This window comes from Hermetia illucens, chromosome 3, assembly GCF_905115235.1.
Source record: "Hermetia illucens chromosome 3, iHerIll2.2.curated.20191125, whole genome shotgun sequence".
NCBI lineage: Eukaryota > Metazoa > Arthropoda > Insecta > Diptera > Stratiomyidae > Hermetia > Hermetia illucens.
Genome location: NC_051851.1, coordinates 118,038,546 through 118,044,545, shown reverse-complemented (window position 1 = coordinate 118,044,545; position 6,000 = coordinate 118,038,546). Strand labels below are relative to the sequence as shown.

At 37.6% G+C, this 6,000-nt stretch overlaps 1 protein-coding gene across 6 annotated transcripts in view; it reads right to left on the bottom strand.

Moving 5' to 3' along the window:
* Window positions 1-1,776: 1,776 nt before the first annotated feature.
* LOC119652564 overlaps window positions 1,777-6,000 on the bottom strand; it is a 149,364-nt gene continuing 145,140 nt past the window's right edge. For all 6 annotated transcript variants that reach the window (XM_038056776.1, XM_038056777.1, XM_038056772.1 and 3 more), the window contains one exon: window positions 1,777-2,756. The gene's annotated coding sequence lies outside the window, so the exon portion shown is untranslated. The remainder of the gene's footprint in view (window positions 2,757-6,000) is intronic.

Below are 6,000 nucleotides of genomic sequence, written 5' to 3'. Positions count from 1 at the left end.
ATTTAAAAGCCTCGAGATTGCACCCAGATCAGGCATTCAATAGAGCCAAATGGCGAAGCCGATCACGGCGAGCCGACCCCACTTATGAACGGGACAAAGGCTGAAGAAAAAGAAGTGCCTATTTCGGCTTACAAAAACTGTTCCGCTCGAAACGTTTCACCATAGGGTCAAAGCTCTTACTGTACAAGACAATGATCTTGCCAGTCCTCGGAAACTTGGGTTCTTAGCAAGAAGAATTGCGAACTCTTGGCCACGTTCGAGAGAAGAATCCTCCGAAGAATTTTTTGGCCCCTACGTGAGGATAAACGGTACCATTACCGTCCGGTTGTGGATAAAATCCGGCTCAATAGATTACGGTGGGCGGGTCATTTAATCCGTATGGATGAGGATGATCTATCCTGCAAAGTCTATAAGGGCAATAACTATGGTAGAAAAAGATGGTGGGGCAGACCCTGCCTAAGATGCAGCAATGGCGTAGGTCAGGACGCCAGACAGCTTGTAGGGATATTGAATTGGTGGACCTTGTCCTAAAACCGGGATGTTTGTAGTTCCTTATTAAGGCAGACCTAGACCGAATACCGGTTGTTGCGCCGTTGATGATGATGATGAATTTTTCTTGCTAAGAATCCAGATCTACGAGGAATATCCAAGGGCTGGTAAGATCCTATGGTGAGACGTTTCGAGTGAAAAGTTTTTGTAATCTGAAATAGACACTGTTAGCAGTCAGCATCCGTGCGCGGATTACTGTTGTCGATTGTGATTTTCGACAATAGATAGGAGAAATTATCAACGGTTTCAATGTTCTAGTCTCTTATCTTTATTGTTTTCGTTTGGCCAGTGCGATTTGATGTTGTTCGTTCTTTGATCTTTGGCGCTAACGTTGCCACCGTTTACTTCATCTTGCCTTCATCTGGACCTGGATCGATCTGGATAAAGGTCGACTGTACAACTCGGGTTGTTTTTCCCACAATGTCAATATCGTCAGTGTAGGCCAGTATTCACATGTGCGTCACGAGTCGTTTACTCCAGGGCCAGGTTAAAGAGGACGCATGATAGGGCATCCCCTTGTCTTAGACCATTGTTGATGTTTTCTACTGCTTTTATCTGGCCTCGTACATTGGTCAGGGTCAGCCTAGTCAGATTTATCAATTTCGTGGGGATACCGAATTCTCTCATGGCTGCTTACAGTTTTACCCTGGCTATGCTATCATAGACGGCCTTGAAGTTGACGAAAAGGTAATGCAACTAATGGCCATGTTCCAATAGTTTTTCCATAGCCTATCGCAGAGACAAAATCTGATCCGTTGCTGATTTGCCTGGAGCAAAGCCTCTTTGGTGCGGGTCAATTATTGAATGGTTGAAGGGGTTGACATCGAGTAGCTGATTTGACGTGTTTCAATGACGTTCAATTTTGTTTGAAGTGTGATATTCTGATTTTCTTTGATTCATGGGTCCAAATTCACCAAATAATGCCCGAAGACCGAATTAATGTTGAAGATGTAACAGAGGCTATGAACATGTCCGAAGATCATGCTTTTCACATGCTGAATCAATATTCAGGCATGATAGCGCTGAACGTATTTTGGGTGTTGAACTTGCTCATTACAGAATCAAAAACTGTTTGACCGGACATTTCCAATTCTTTTTTTGGGCAGTTTAGGAGCAGTAAATCAAAATGTTTCCCCAAAAGACTTTGAACCTAACAGATTTCCAATTATATTTTGTATCCAGCTAGCGTATTTCTTACGAACATCAAAGCAAATCAAACAGCAAAAGTTTGTTTAATTATTTATTTAATCAAAAAATTATAAATTTACATCTAAATGTTGTAGAGCCAAATGTTGTAACATAATAAAATATAGAAATGAAGGTCTACTATCTATAATATATGTGCAAACAATGAATTAAAAAACTGAATTGTAGCCACGAATTGTTACGAAGATATCGGATAGTGAAATGGGGTTGTTACATGAAAACCGGGATGAAAACTAGTGAAAAATAAAAATCTATTCAATACATAGTTTCTAAAATTGCTAATGCGTCGTTCAATATTTGTTGTTTCTTTCAATCGTTAGTGATGTAGTTCATCTTTTCACGTTACATATTCTTTTTTCGTAGATCAATGATACATTTCATGATATGATACATATAAATATAATCAAATTGCATTACAATAAATATCAGTGTATATGTAAGTATACATAAGGTTGATTCAAAATAAAATCAGAACCACACAAAAATGAGAAATTAAAGAAAAAATCCAAGCGATAGTTGTAAAAATTCAACCACATTATTAAGTTCATATTGCCAAAGGATAAAGCAAGTCGGTTTCTAGGAAATATAGTACACTAACATGGTTGTATTTGTATTCCTGGCAATTTATTCGCGTAAGATATTAAAAAAAATTTTTAGCGGTTTCCGAATCAATAAGAAAACTTCCTACCCCCACTGTATTCGAATTAATGCGAAAAAACAGAACTAAATGCCACCAAAAGCAATATTCAGAATTTTACCAAACTGGAGGTTATATCGCAAATCGAATTGTTTCCAAAATTTTTAGTAAATTTGATCTTAGTTTCCCAGGTGAAGAGAAAGTACTTTTGAAGAATCTACTGTTTCCAACATTGTTTTAGTTTCTAAATTAGTGAATCCAAACGATTAACAATAACAATTTATCGTTGCGCCATGTGCGTACAAACATCTATAATATATTTCTATTGAGAAGAGAAATAATTATAGATCGGACTGTCCAGGCCCTGTAAAATAAACAAACGCTTTTTAATTTTTATCTAAAGATAGTTCGTTGATGATATTTGAAAATATCTCAGAGTCATTTTTACTTATGAATGAAAGTTTTGTATTAATTTAAGATTCATGCAAGACATATTTTGGAGGACCAGGATATCCTCCTAATGAATCACAAAAAAAGTCTCACACACTCAAAGATATTAGGTCATCAAGGGGTCGGCAAAAAAAACGGCATTCCAGAAATGTAATTTTAGACTATTCTAAGCAAAACAAACATAAATAGGGTCACTTGATAAAATATGTACAATATTATTGATACCATAATAAAGACTTTCCAATATTTAAAAAAATATCTTTTTAGAGAAAACTTCACCTTCGTTAGTTAAACTGCACATAAGGAAAGATAATCGGAAATTAAAACTATAAATGAATACATTGAAAAGAAAAATTGTTGCTGATATTGTTCAGGAGGAAGCTTTGAGTTATTCAGAAATAAAAACTAATTGTTTTGTTTAAACGAATGGAAATATAATAAAGAATTCGATTCGTCCTTGATCAATTTTAACATTAACCTTGTGTTGAAATTGAGCATATATTTAGACAATATATTAGAAAAAGATATTTAGTAAAGCGTCAAAGGTGGAGTTTACTCCATTGTCTTGACTAAAGTCTTAGAATTATATTCCTTGGAGTTTTTGCTTAAAAAAAGTATAAAAACGTGTAAAAATCGGTTTTTGATACATTCACATGTATACGTTTTCCTATTTAAGTTATTCTAAATGTAATAAAAAATAAGCAAAATAAAAAGTGGAATGGCCAAAACTAGCTTTTGACCGGTCAAAGTAGTATAGTTACTTGCCAATGAATCAATTCATTTTCAAATTTTCCATTATTTGTTTCAGAGACCTTCATTCATTACAGCTGTTTTCTTTTTGCGGTAAAAAAATAAAAAACAAAAAGGACACATACGATCGGCTTCTGATTCTTGAGGATTATTTAGAGAGCGATGGAGTGTCTTCTATTTAAGCAAGAAAGGAACAAATTCAATAGTATGAGAAGCAGAGTACTCTTCTTTGGATATGTTTAGATAAATGTTGTTACAGTCTTTCAGTCTGTAATTAGTATTTCAATTCAACTGAATATCTAATTTGATAACGTGTTTAATGTTTAGCCAAAAAACTGCTACGGGAAAATTTAACCATTAAAAAGATTTTGAACATCTCATCGCGCCTAAAATTCAATTTCTAAGGCCAAATGCACTCTAAAATATAAAAAGTAGATATTACAATTGTCAATCGCTTCCTATCTCTGTCAAAAGAATTGAACTCGGCAATCCAAAGGAATCGAATGCAGTAAAAAATAAGAAAAGAGCATTCAGCTCAACAAGGTAGACCCTCCACATATAAAATTCTCCATAGACTCCGCTACCTCATTACAGGATGGACACGCTTCATCTTTTGCAATTTACAATTTACAATTATAAGTCTTCCTGCTTTTCAATTGAATAAGCTTTGCAGTATTTTTCTAGGTTCTGATAGGAAAAGTTTCCTTTGTCTAATAGCATCTAGACTTTTCCATTTATCATTATGGAAAGCTTGTTTTCAGTTTCTGAAGACAGCCTTAGCCAGTGCTACTGACATTCAATTCCTGGTTCCGGTCCCGACATGAGGGAAATTTAATCCACTTTTGTTGAGGCATCTGAGACTTCATTTTCCTCTACAGCACATTGACCAGGTATTCAAAGTAGGTCTATGGTATTGAATCTAGAAAAAGAGTTCCATCGTTTCTGCATTCCTGAACGATTTTCGAGGTGATCAAAGGTTTATTCAACAATCTCAATGCAGCCTGACTGGCACTGCAGATTGCTTTTCAACCGCTCGTCAATCATCCACGTTGTTGCCTCCGCATACACTTCGGCCTGAAAGACCATTGTATATTATCCCAAGGGAAAGCGAACTTTTATTCAAGAGGTAGACTCCTGCTCCTGAACCCTGTTCCGTTTTAAGCCATCGGTGTAGAAGACTTCCGAATATCCAAAATATCTGGGACTTCAATAAATTTATATCTTCTACCAGGAAACCCGAGAATCTGAATGCATTAGAAAGATCTGATTCTATTCTCCCAATAACTCTTCAAATGCTGGGGGCCCCGCACTTCACTTGTTTTCCCATAAATCTAATCGAATTAGTCTAGGAGTTGCTCTCATTGCAGCGCTTTGAATATATATACATATCTAAGCATATCCATGAATAATGCATCTGGAACTACGCCGGATGTTGTGCTCATCACGAATGTAATATCTAGGCACTCTGTTCTTTGCAGTGCAGGTAGTTTATAGTCAAACCTTTTTTGTCCCGCTTTAACCGCTGCTCTGAGGTGCCCACGGAAAAGACGGGGCAGTCATTCCGACCAAAATCAAGTGGCTGCGGAGAAACTGCATGTGGTGGTACAGGGAAACGCTGTACTCACTATGGTTTGCTGATCGTGATGCTGTAGGCGAATGCTCCAAAGGCCTAATCAAGGCGATTAGACCCGAGTCTGCACGGGGACTCATCTGGCAACAGGCCAGTGGTATACTGGCAACTGGGATAGCTCCTAAATTCACGTGCCTCTGGAGAGCTCCTGTTTCATGTGCGTTTAGCTCAGTAATAGCGGTTGGCCCCCTAGTGCGAGTTTTCTGGGGGTTGTGATTACGTTCAAGCGAACAGAGGCATTCGTGCCTCTATATGGTATTGCGTTTCAACCATGCCATACTTGTTAGTTCCTTAGAGTTTCAGATAGATCTTGCATCCACCATTATGAATATACTGGGCCATGTACTTAACATATACGGGTACTGTTGCACTTGTCTCAGCCGGGCTCTGATTGGGGTTATAAAATCAATCCGTGTCCCACGCCTAAAGATAGCAGCATATAACATACCCACATTACTACAAGAGACCTCAGTGCCCATTCCAAGGTAAAGGTCCGCCTACACAGTCCATAGACTATGAGAACTCATTTGATCGCTTCCTCTACATCTTTGTTTCAAAGAAGCTTTTTATCTAGAATGACTCCCAGATATTTAACTTCTACGGAGAGTTGAAGTCTTATACCTCTCATCTCTGAATGGCAAAGACCATCCACTTTGCTCCTTTTTGCAAAAGTCCAGTGTATATAATAAGAGCAAAGAAGAGTTCGAGAGGGCGTTTCTTGGATGAACAGCGATAGACACAGGAAACGTTTCTGATACACGAGTCCCCCTGGCACTAG